A 12,271-nucleotide genomic window follows, 5' to 3' on the forward strand; every position below is an offset into this window, starting at 1 on the left:
GGTTTAACGTTCTTTGAGCAGGAAGACACCTACTGAGCCAATAATGAGTATGTTTTGACCATAATTACCGACTGGATTGGGTTCGGGTCTGCTGGTGTTGACAGTTGGAGAATAACCTCATGGAATGTCTTAAATGTAAACATAGGTGCTAAATGGAAAACGCACAACATCAGCAAATAAACAGGAGAAGGGCAGTGAGCGAAATGTTTTGGTATTAGATTACAGGGGATGATTAAAAGCAAAAGGGCATAGAAGTTTTTCAGGGTCAGAGTTTTAAATCACCATGAACTGAGAGGGTAGAGACTAAAAAAAGGCCCTGCTTCAAAATCAACACCTTCAGGCTCCACGGAAATTTGTAGCTGCCTTTAGGAGAAAGTCAGTTGCCTTCTGGAGAAAAGTTTTTTTTATCTTCAGATGAGAAAAAGATTGACTTATGTGACCACAATGACAAGTGATATGTTTGGGAAAGTAAAGGGGAGGCTTTCAAACCTAAGAACCCTGTATCAAATGTCAAGCATGGTGGTGGTAGCATCATGCTTTGGTCCCAGTGGCACTGGTACATTGCATGTAGATGGAATAATGATGAGGAATACCTCCAAATTCTTCAAGTAAACAGCTAAGGTAAATCGACAAAATCAATAGCTCAGCGGCTGAAACTGAAACACAACTGGGTGTTCCAACAGGACGATGGTCTCAACAAACACACATCAAAACTGGTTTTAGAATCAATCCAACCAAACCTGAACCCTACTAAAAATCTGTGGACTATTCTTCAAAGCTGGGTCTGTGCCAGGAAACCAACCAATTTTGTTGATGGCTACCAAAAACATCTGGTGGACGTCCAACTGCATACTGGGATATTTGACAAAATATAACCAACTACTTTTGCGTCCAGCTCACTTAAAATAAATAAATAAATAAATCTGATGCATGTTGTACAATTAAGAACAGTTCAAAGAAATCATTAAAATCCACAAATCACCATGACATTAATGACCCGTGATGAGTGTATGTAAACTTCTGACCACATCTCTACATAACAGCATCCTTCTCTCCTGTTGCTTCAGTTTGTTGGCTTCGTCTCGCTAACAAGTTGCTGAGTTTCACTAAGGTTTAACCTCTTCCTGTGTTAACACTCATTTTGACTAAAAGAAACACCTGACCTCCATCTATGTAGTCTTTTCCTGCTTTCTGTGCATTGCTTTGAGGGTAACTCTCATGGCTAAGAGTGGTATTAAATGGGTAGATGAAGAATGGAGGCTTTGGGTGGCCCACTTAACAATCTGTCCGCAGGAAAAAAAAGTTGTTTTTTTAAAACATTTTTTGTCTGTATTGTACTGATGTGGACATATAGATAACAGCTGAACAAAGCAGCTGTTCAAATCATCTGTGTGTTAAATAACCAAGTCCAATCCCCTGCTTAATACTAACACCAACAACAAACAGACTAGCTCGCTGTTTCCCCCGATGTAAACTGTAAATCTGATTAATTACTGTGAATATATAATTCTCCATCCGTCCCTGGCACTTGCATACACACAAGCACTCTGTCGTACAGTACGAGGTGATTATGTAGCAATTACAGCACTCACAGCGACAAAATGAGAGCTGATCCTTGGAGGAAAAAAATGGAGAAAATGTCACTCCAAGTTTTCAGTCTATCCGGAGATGTCTGAGCTCCGAATCACAGTGTTCTCTTTTGATCATCACCGCTGCTGCCTCTCTCCGATACACAGACGGATTATTCCTCCTAAATCTCCCAAATCCCTAATCCTATTTATCTCAACGCCACACAAAAAAGGTGCTCTCTTCCTGCTGCTCAGCTTATGTGTACAGTACGGGTGTGAGTATGTAGAAACGAATCTCCACATTCATGAGGACCGGTTTGGGATATAAGATGTTTCAGGCTGTGCTCTTTCTGTTGGAGGATTTAAAAACAAGTAGAGATTGGATTTGGGTTCCTACAGCGTTCATACAGACAAATACAAAAACCCCATACGATGAAGTGCGTATGTATGGTACAAGATATGATTCCTTCCTTCAGGATGCCTGAGACAGAAAGAAATGACCTATTGATGAATGAAAAAGTTCTGTTAACGAGACTGACGCATGCATGTGCAGATTTCAACCTTATCACAAACTATAATGCATGGATTCAGCATAATTCAGACTTTATTGTGTTTTCAGGCTGACAATCAGCGTCTTCTATGACGAAACAAGTTGGAATCAGATATTACAGCTTTTATATGTTATAGCAAACATGTTTGTCCAGATGACACAGAGACACATAGCAAGGATAGCTTTGTTTTCTTTTGTAGTTTTGTTTCTAACCACCTGGTGAGTAATATTTAATCTTCACTCTTCTTTTATCTTTTCTGGTTTCTACACCTCCTGTATCTTTAACTGATAAATATGACACCATATCTGTACCTACTGGTTGTTAACGCCACGGGCCATTTGATGTTACGAGGTGGTGCACAGTGGGTTATTGTCTTTATCGCAGATTTGTGGAGTGGCTAAAAACAGTTGGCTGTGGACAAAATCTCAGTTAAGATCAGAGAGACTCAAAGTTAAACAGTAAAGTTTTGGATTGGAAGATCAGAACAACCAGAAAAGCTGTTAAAATACTTCATACAGTCAGTTCCATCATTGTGATTAATATTTATATTATTCACAAAACATAGTTATCTGATTTGTTTCACTTTTAGAGGACTCTGCATTCCTGTCAACAACTAAGTGAATCCCATCATAGTGTAGCTTTAGAAGCAATAACTGTAGACATGAAACTGACGTGTTTTTTTAAGGCATGCACAGTCAATGTGAAAAAGAAAGTTCTCACTGGACACTACTATGCAGTTCTTGTAAACAACTAAGTACACCCCAATAATCATTTCTGTATGACTTAATCAGTCTCTTATCATTGTGAAAGAATTTCAGCTCACTTTTCTTTACAGCGCTGATTCAGTTCATTGATGTTTGTGAGCATTTGTTTGTGTACAGCGCTCTGAAAGTTCCCACCACAGCATTTAAATCAGGTTGAGGTCTTGTCTCTGCAACACCTTGATTCTTTTCTTTTTTAGTCTTTCTGCTCTTGTTTTGCTTGTCGTTCTCCTCTTGCATGGCCCAGCTTTGGGGAAGCTTTAGGTGTCAGACAGATGGAGTCACCTGTACAAAGGTTACACATTTACTTATACTGGAATACAGTTGAATGTCCTGGCGTCTAGGTGCTGTGGCTACAAAGCAAGTTCAAATCATCACTCCATCACCGCTGTGCTTGACAGCTGGTGGGAGTTGTTTGTGCTGATATGCTGTGTTTGGTTTCCTCCAAATGTGATGCTCTGCATTATAGTGAAACATCCTCACTAGAGAGAAGATGTTTTCCCCTGGCAACCCAGGCCAGGCTTGTCCAGTCTTCATCTAACTGCGCTGTCATGAAAAATTGAGCATGCTAACTGAGGCCTGTAGTGTCTGAGATGTAGCTTTTATGTTTTTTGCAGTTTCTCTGACATGTCCACTTCCAGGAAGATTGGCAAATGCCTGAAGGATTTCCACCTGTGAATAATTTTTTTGACTGTAGAACTTCAAAGTGTTTGGACATGACTTTATAACCCCTCCCAAATTGGCAGAGAGCAATAACGGCTTACTTAAGATCGTTGCCGATGTCTTTCTTTGGTAATTGTGGTACACTGACACCTTAGTGCGCCAGACCAGCAACCTGCCCAAACCTCTGCTTTTTCCACTATTAAAATACACATGGAGGTAGGAATCATTGATTCAGAAGAAGAAAGAGTGTGAGAAGAAGTTTGTACTTGTGACAGCAGGACAGGAAGTAAACATCAATGATGTCCCTTTCAGCACAATTGTAATGTTAACAGGCTGCAGGCTTTCTTTAGCTAGTGGGTGTAGTTTGGTATAAGTACATTAAAGTAAAGTTTTAAATAACCAGGTCATTATTTGTGAAACTTTGACTACCTGCTGCATAGTTTTTCAAGTTATTTTGTTTTTTCTGCTCTTTAAACTGAGTGCCATCTAATCTGTTATTCTGCTAAATCTGGCCAACACACACACACACACACACACACACACACACACACACACACACACACACACACACACACACACACACACACACACACACACACACACACACACACAATCTAGTAAATAAGTATCACTGCAGGCTGGGGGAAACATTGATTTTTAGGTCGAATTATCCCTTCAAGTCGAAAAATGACACCTCAGTGTGAAATATGATAATAGCATGAGCTATAATGTTGTCAAACAAACACTCCAACACTATTAATGGTCACTCCAGGATCACTTGTGTGCTTTATGTTACTCTATTCTAATGCTGTTTACATTTTCCTCACAGAGTTTGAGGACATCTCTCATACAGTAGAGAGTCTGAAGAAAGACAAGCTACAAAACGCCTATATTAAATTAAATTCACACAAATCTGAGCAGGGGATAATGAGAGAGCGGGTGCTGCCAGCATGAATAAAACTGGGGCCCCTAAAACTATTACATCCTGTTATGCTGTGTCTTCAAGCCTCCTCCTTCTACTTTTCTTTCTCCTCCTTTCTCTCCTCCTGCCCTCACTCTCATTTTTATTTCCCACCTCCCTCTGTTCTATCTTCTTCAAAAGCTAAGATGCTTTTGCCTTTTGTGGTTCCTCTTCTCTTTTAGTTCCGCTTGGTCCTGCTTGGCCCGCCTTCCTTCATCTTTCTCTACTTGTTTTCCACACGTCTCCTTCTCCTTTGGAAACATACGATGGTTTCTTCTCCTCGCTCTCCCCCGAGCTTATTTGATTTTTTCCTTTTCCTTTTCCTTTTCTATTTTCTATTATTATTATTATAATCTTTTCCCCCGATGTGTGTGTCGTGTGTGTGTGTGTGTGTGTGTGTGTGTGTGTGCATGTGTGTGTGTGCATGTGTGCGTGTGCGCGTTAATAAGCTTAGAGTTGCCTCCCTCCCAAGGTGAGGTACCATGCTGGGGTGATCAGCACTGCTGGAGCTGCAGGTATCAACCACAAACACCTGCCTGTTTGAGGACTACTACACACAGACACAGACACACACACACATTAATTTTCATTCCATTTTACTCACATTAACACAGACACGTGAGAATAAAATCATTTCCCTCTTCCTCCTCTGCTACACTCGTACACCTAAATGCAGAATAAATCTTTACTTTTCCTTTTCATGTTCACACACACATCAAACACGGTATGTTTTTCTCAACCACACACACACACACACACACACACACACACACACACACACACACACACACACACACACACACACACACACACACACACACAGCTGACTGCTGCGCAGGGCCGATAGCACAACTCTGTCCTGTCAACACACAGGATAATCAGCTGCTGGGGATTGTGGGTAAGCTGTAATAATCCCTCGCATGGAATATGGAAAGCATCAGAGAGTTATTCAATAGGACAGAGATAAAGGTGTGTACATGCATCTGTGTGTGTATGTGTGTGTGAATGTGAGTGAGGCTTTTCCATCTTTAATATGCATCCTCACCTGAAGCTGACTGTCAGTCAGAGTTATTGAAAAAATAAAAAAAACAGAAGCACACCACAGCGGTCTGCACCAGCAGCTAAACATCAGCCCGGGCCCCACCCAGAGGAACTGCAGCTGCTGAAATGTCATCTACAATAAAGTCTTAATTAGGAGCTTAATTGTTAGGCAGAAGAACACCAAAGAACATTACATTGTACTTACCTGGCTCATGTCTACTTCAGTGATACAGTTAAATTAGGATGTATTTAAAGAAGGTCAATCTGCTCATTAATGCAGATACTTTTTGTCCTCTTTTTGTCTGTAAAGAGCTCATAGAGGATGCTTTCTTTACAGTGAAATGGTATTAAACATTATGTCATTACTTACAAATCCTTCCCAAAGGGTTGCAAGCAGAAAGAGTTTCTCAGAGGCCGATTATCCTGTGTAGAGCTGTCCCGTGAAACGGTTCTCTGTGAAAAGTCATTTAGTCTTTTCCTAACAATGGGAGCTAAAGTACATTCAGAACTAGATTTACTTCTGTATTAGTTCATGCAAACTGATATAAATGCATCTTCTTCTTCTTTTAGAGGTTGCCACAGCAGATCTTCTGCCTCCATCTCACCTGATTCCTAGCATCCTTGTCTGAGACACAAACACCTCCATGTCTTCCTTCACTACATTCATGAACCTCCTGTGTGATCTTCCTCTTTTCTTCCTGCATGGCAACTCCATATTCAGTATCCTTTGCCGTATATATCCACTACCCCTCATCTGCACATGTCCGAACCATCTCATCCTTGTCTTTCTAGTTTTATCTCCAAACAGCTCCAATCCTTTCCATTCTGGTTACTCCTGAAGAAAATCTGAGCATCTTCAATTCTGCGTCCTGCCTTTTTGTTAGTGCCACTGTCTCCAAATCATACCTCACAGCAGGTCTCACTACTATCTTATAAACTTTCCCTTTCACTCCATCTGTCAAAAAACACCCCTGACTCTCATCTCCACCCACGCCACCCTGCCTACACTCTCTTCTTCACCTATTATATGCACTGTCCATTACTTTGGATTTAAACTTATCCACCTTCGCAACCTCTGCTCGTTGCATTTTCACTATTACACCTGTCTCCCTTTCATTTGCACACATGTAGTCTGTTGTTTTTCTACTGACTTTCATTCCTCTTCTCTCCAGATCATACCTCCACCTCTACAGCCTCTCTTCCACCTGCTCCCTACTCCTGCTGCACAAATTTAATTTATTGAGTTTGTGGGTGGTAATTTGTTGAAGGGGTGTGTAACTGTATTTATTCATTATAGATCTGTGTTTTATATTTGAGTTAGTTGAGGTTTTAGGATTAAATAAGCCACAGAGTTTCCCTAACCTTGGACATTTGCATAATAAGAGAAATGTAACTTGGATTAGTCTTGAAAAAAAAATTGTTTATTAAAATATATTAATGATTAGAGTACCATGTAAATGAATAATGCTAAGGTATCTAAGAAACCTCAGCCACTGGCACAGATGATAGTGTTCACAAGGATTCGGGTGAAGATGTCACTCTTTGGACATCTGCTATTTTCACACTCATTGTTGGTTTAAACACTGAATGCACTTATAGGATACAGTTGTCTGCATCACAATAATCACTCTATCTGCGATCCTGGTAAGGTGGGAAGTAACACAATACTGTACTTCAACTTTTAGGCAGCGTAGGTGTTTAACTTGTTGCCCATTATCCAGGAGCATCAGGAAAGTGTCTGACTGATCCCAGATACGCAGAGATCTTTCCTCAGCAACAATAACAACAAGGAGTCCTGCAACAGATGGAGCCCTGATCTCTGCATCACTGAGTAAGTGTGGGATTAGACGAGGCGGAAGTCACTGAGACAGCCTAAATCCACAGAAGAACTACAGTAAGCTCATCCAGATGTCTTGCGTGGCCTACCTGGGTGGTAATGGGAGGTCACTTTATTGACCTCACTTGGCCTTTGCACAATAATGCACTGTACAGACCCATTTAAAATACAGCACTACATAAAAAGTCATTTTCAGTTAAGTTTACCAGGGAAATAACTGCACTTGCATTTATTTTCTTCTTCTTTCAGTCTTATTTTAGGGTCATTTCTAAATGTGCAAGACTTCGTCTGATGTACTGGCTCTTTGATCCTAGTACACTGACCTTATCTGCTGTTTATTTTGTGTGCGTGTGTGTGTTTAACTTGCAGCATATACCAGCACAAGCTTCTTCAATATTTCTAATTTATGAGTCTAACTGAGCTTGTTTTCCTATGAGTGGAACAACTTTCGACATTCAGCCCCTGACTCACCCAGTTTTGGGGAATTGATCAGAAAATTGGCGAGCTGCTTTCAAACACACGGCTCCAGGGTTGTTTTTCCCAGCAGGCTGAAAGCTCATCATGTATTGACCACGCAGTCAATAGCTATAAACTGGAGTCTGCCGATCAGAGACATCGATTACCTTTAGCGTGACTCATTCCAGCTATTGCTAACCACAAGCTACTAAACACACGTGCATAAACCCCCTCGTATTTCATATCTCGATCTTCTTTATTTCATTTTTAATTCAAAATGTTATGTTTTCAGTCAGCAATCGAGTGGAGGGGAAAAAAGGGAATTTCTCATCAATCATCAGGATACAAAGGAAATTAAAATTCCTTTATCGCTCTCGGGGTCACACTAATCCTCTATCTTCATTCTTTTTAGCCTGGCTCTGCCACTGCTCACACACTCAGGGGGCAACTCAGAAAATTTTCTTTAATTATGCTTGAGGAAACTCTGAATGCAGATCCTAAATGGAATGGGTCTTCCCCAGAGTCTGGATTTTCAAGGGTTTTAATCAGTTAAACATGTGTGTGGCTACGTGGCTAATCTGCTGGTTAATCTCACTAACACTTTTTATGGGATTGCTTGCTGCGGCGAGGATTACCGCACCAGAGATCACAACCTGATTTCCATAATCCTCCTCTTCTGATAGAACTCTGTTTGTCGCCCCCATCCCTTCCTTTTTGTCAGACTGTGAAACAGCATCCATTTGTTTCACTGATTCTAAAGGTGTTATTCTTCGCACTCAGACAAACTCGGTGTTTCATGCTCACAGTCAAATCCAGAACAAAAGGGGGTTGTAATGTTCTCCATTCCCGCTAGACTTCACTTTATCAAAATTCTAATCATAATGGAGATTAAACACTGGATTCTGATTGCTTTACATTTTTTTCCCTTTAATCTTTTGACATTGTTAATTCTACAGGTCACCTCTGATGCTGCTGCATCATGTTAAATGAAGCATGCTTGGTCCTTCTTACTGTGGTCTCACCGCAAGTCCTTATTTATTTGAAATGACATTATTTGGCTATTATTGTAGTTTATGTACTGTGCAGAATCAAACATGGAACACCAAACACTCAAATGTCCAATCTGTCAGGTATTTAAGAAAAACATTTACCCACACAGTTGTAATTTTAAATGTAGTGACGTAAGCTTTTCACCACAGTGTAAAGTACATGCTGCCGTGAAGTCTGAGGTCCCAAAAGAAGACCTAAAGTTTGAGCACCCTTCCAAGGTTTTAATCAACACAGAAAAAGGCAGACCAGCTAAGGGGGGGTGTACATTTACCTTCCATTTGGGTAAGTTGGAAATTTCATCCAAGTAATTTGTTTTGCCAGCTATCTCTTTAACAATAAGATACGTCTGTGTAGTTGAATTACGATCAGTTTCGCAGCATAACACACTGAAAAATGAAGCCAACAGGAAGTGCCAGAAACTGCAGTTCTTCAGGTGGCCACTAGAGGCACTATCAAATAACATTTACAGTGGTCCCTCGTTTATCGCGGGAGTTACGTTATAAAAATAACCCGCGATAGGTGAAATCCGCGAAGTACCCAACTTTATTTTTTACAATTATTATAGATGTTTTAAGGCTGTAAAACCCCTCACTACACACTTTATACACTTTCTCAGACAGACATGAACATTTTCACACTTTTTACTTTAAACACTCAAACCTTTCAAACCTTAGAAGTAGAAAAATAAGTCCAGTATTATAGAATGAAACTGTGCAAAACGTTTGACCGACATTGTTGTGTTTGTTGGGGACTTACTTACTTACAAACATACAGTACAGCACTTCAGAGTCACACTGCTAGCGATCGAAGATTTATGTAAATTTGACAAGCTGGAGACATTCTGTACTGTACAGGAGACACGGTACGAGATTGACTGACAATGGTCTATGGCCAATCAGGACACAGAACACAATGTCCTATAAAAAAATAAAAAATAAAAAAAACATGCAAAATTGCACAAAAAAAATCAGCGAAGCCGCGAAAGGTGAACCGCGGTATGGCGAGGGACCACTGTACTAAAGATGAGAGAAGGGTGAAGCAAAGATGGAAGTGTCTAAAACCAGAATTTTACATTAATAACCGGCAGAGGGCGACTCCTCTGGCTTCAGAAAACCTTCGAGGTTGAAATTAGTCATCAGCTCCTTTGCTCTGTGACACCAGTAAAACCTTTTTGGGCTCAGTTGCTAGTTTTTAGCCCAATTGAATACAAAATTAAGTTAAACTGGTAAATTGTGGTTAGAAGAGGGATTATGGTATACAGGGTATACAAATGCACTGTCCCAAGTTTTACCAGATCAGATCCACCCCTCCTCATCACACCTGGTTTGAAAATACCATAATGGCTAATGAAACAAAGGTCAGCTCGAGCCCTCATAGTTAGACTTCACTAGCCAACAAGTCATGTAATGGTGGCTACGTCCATATTAGTTTGTTAAAATGGCCAAAAATCACAGAGAAGCAGAACATATAATGTTCATCAAAACTGATTAGTTAAAGCTAGCTGTGTCAGCTACTTGGCGGACGGGTGGATCCTGACATACGCGACTGTAGCCCTGAGCTGCCTGCTTGCCTTCATCTCCTGTCAGCTGAGTCACAGAAGAGAACCTCTCACCTGTATTCCTGTCTCTTTCCTAATATGTGACCTCACAGATTGCTGCCCATCTTGAGCTTGTTTCTTCCTGTTAAAAGGGAGTTTTTCCTTCCCACTGTCGCCAAGTGCTTACAAACAGGGGTTTGCCGGATTGTTGGGGTTTTCTCTGTATTAATTTAAGCTCTTAACCGTAAAGCGTTTTGAGGTGACCTTTATTGTGATTTTGCACTATATAAATAAAACAGATTTGAACTGAATATGGCTGAAACTGGATGTTTGTACTACTGAACAGGAGCATTTCTGAGGCATGTATGTCTCTGTGTCTACATGTGTGTCAGTGCAACATATTTGCTTTTCTTTATCTCTTGCTGTCTCCCTCGACTAGCCTCCATTTTCTGCTCCGAGGGGCCAGAGAATCCCCTCACGTAGAGAGGAGCTATGATAAAGTAAGCAGAAGAGGAGTGGGGGATAAAGGGGAGAAGGAGGAGGAGAGAGTGTAAAGAAGGAGAAAAGAGGTAGGATGCTGAAGACAGAGGAACACTGAGAGTTGATTATGATTTGGGGTGGGGGAGCAGAAAGGCTGTCGGAGGGAGGGGGAAAACAGGAGGAAAGAGGAGGAGCTGAGAGGAGGGGGGTACAGGCATTTAGTAATGATGCCTGTGGAAATGGGGGTTTAACTGTATTACACACTGGCTGCTTCATCTCCATCACTTTGTGGCTGAGTGCGTAAGTTCATGTGTTTACTTGAAGACCTGGTGTGGGTGTGTGTGTTGGTGTGCGCGCGCGTGTGTGTAGATGTATGCGTATTAGTAACACACCCATGGGACCTTTACTCTGTCAGTGCTCAGTGATAATCAGCCTCTATCTCTCTGCTGATCCATCTCCACCTCTATCTCTCCCCTGTTGCTATCACTCACTGTACCCTCCTCACACCCACCCCTCCTTTCTTCATCCATTTTTCACTCTCCTTCACCCCCACAATCCCACTTCGCACAAACACACACACACGCAGATGTAGCGCATGTGTTTGCGTGCTTGAATCGATTCAGCCTCTGCCCTTTCTAAGCTACAAGCTCCATTGGCCTCTTACTCTCCACCGAGCAGCATCTGTTTCACACTCCACTACTGCTGTATGCCATATCACTCCATCTCTCTCTCTCTCTGGCTTCATCTCTCTCTCGGCCATCATTTCCATTTAAGTGCATCCCTGATTCTTTTGCAAATCTGATTTCTTTCAAGTCCTTCCCCTCGCCCCGCTTTTGCTCTCTCACCAACCCCCTCTGTGGTTTGTATTGATTAACGCTCAGTCGGACTGAGTGAAAAATCTCGCAAGTTTACAATATATTGATAAGAGAGGGGGGGGCGGGGGGTTAACTGCTAGTCTTGATGGCTTCCTGGTGGGATTTCGAATGCAAATGCTGCTGATTCAATCTTATTGGCCAGATTGGAAAGATTTCTGTTAAACTATGATACATATTAACAAAGTGCCATGACTGTGAAACGTCAGGGGAAACACAGTGCAATTTAATATTCACTCTGTGCAACAACAAATCAGTTAATTAACAGGTGACTTTATTGTTCATGTTGTGGGAAATACACAAAAATATGTATAAAAAAGAAGTTAAACTGGATCCCTTTTGTACAGTATGTGTATTTTATCAATTATAAATGACCCAGAAAAAGTCTACATCAAGCTATTTCTTCCTCTAAGCTTTTAATGTTACAGGCCTTTTATTTCAGTGCCTTTGGGGGTGAACAGGGGTCTTTTTCTTCTAAAGGTTTTGTTAACTGA

Source organism: Oreochromis aureus, linkage group 12, assembly GCF_013358895.1.
Source record: "Oreochromis aureus strain Israel breed Guangdong linkage group 12, ZZ_aureus, whole genome shotgun sequence".
Lineage (NCBI taxonomy): Eukaryota > Metazoa > Chordata > Actinopteri > Cichliformes > Cichlidae > Oreochromis > Oreochromis aureus.